General features: G+C 50.0%; 1 pseudogene; it reads right to left on the bottom strand.

Moving 5' to 3' along the window:
- Window positions 1-230: 230 nt before the first annotated feature.
- On the bottom strand, window positions 231-845 carry LOC103272075 (annotated as a pseudogene).
- Window positions 846-1225: the final 380 nt, after the last annotated feature.

The following is a 1225-nucleotide window of genomic DNA, read 5'->3' on the forward strand; positions in this document are numbered from 1 at the left end:
ACAGATTTCAACAGTCCTAAGAGCCTTTTTCTTTAATGATTCTCTTCCTTTTCCACAGATGTGCAGTCCACGATCCTATTGTCTCTCATTCTGAAAAACAACAACAAACCTTTTTTTCTTTTTTTGAAAATCAAGTTTTTCAGTGGCACAGAACTATTTGGAATGAACCCCAAAGAGTGGACTGTCGAGTCTCTCCTCAAGTAGTTTCCTCCTCTTTTAATAGCATTTAACTACTCTCTACCAATAATATCATCGCAGCCAAGTTCTTCGGTCAGACGGTTGACACCATAAGTGAAAAGAGCTCCTCAATAAATGCTCACTGATCGAATGGGGTCTTCTCGCAATGCATCTGGCAGCTGCCATCCAGGGCTGCTTCTCTGGCTCTGGGTGTTCTCAGAAACATCTTGTTGGCTTCTTCAAGGGCCGCAGATACTGAGTGGAGCCGGCACCACTCAGCCACTCCTCTTCCAGATAGTCACAGTCGTCTTCCCAGTTATCAAATTCTTCACCCTTGTCCTCACTCTCGAGATCTGGGCCTGCGACCTGGCCAGGCAGCTACCCAGGATTGGGCCCGTTAGCAAGGCTCGGATTTCCCCCTGGTGGCACCACTGCCTGGGCCTCCTCCTCCTCCGTGGGGCCTTCCTCCTCCAGCTGTGACGGGGCCCTGCTGTGGGAGGGATGCAGGGATAGCTCTTGGCTCCCGCTGCCTACCTCCACCTGCAGAAGGCCGTCCTCACCAGGCATCACATCCACCTGCCGGTCACTGCTCTCTTCACACAGCTCCGACAGCTCGGCCATTTCAGACATTGTGCAAACGGCTCAACCTCTGGAAAACGTTTTCAGCAAGATAGCTGGATTTTTTTCCATTTTGAAATCGGGTTGGGAGTGGGGAGCTGTGCTGACCTTTTGCAGTTTTGAGATTTGACTAAGGTGTATTGGGGGGTACTGAGATCCAAAGCTGCCTGCAGATCACAATGTTTGCTGACAGGGGTTTGGGGCCCCTGGGACTCACCCTCCACCACCTCACAATATGTCCATGCAATGGGAACGTATATCCCCTGGGTGCAATAGGATATAAGGGAGAGGAAAAGAACTGAGAAAGGAGAAAAGACACCGAGAAGGAAGAGAAGGAAAAGCAAATCAGCCAGGAAACAGACGGACCATTGGGAAAAAAGGGGGGAAAAAACCTAGAACCGACATTATGAGAACACGTCCCCACTCACAT

Source organism: Carlito syrichta, unplaced genomic scaffold (genome assembly GCF_000164805.1).
Source record: "Carlito syrichta isolate Samal-C Ts95f unplaced genomic scaffold, Tarsius_syrichta-2.0.1 Scaffold312116, whole genome shotgun sequence".
Classification (NCBI taxonomy): Eukaryota; Metazoa; Chordata; class Mammalia; order Primates; family Tarsiidae; genus Carlito; species Carlito syrichta.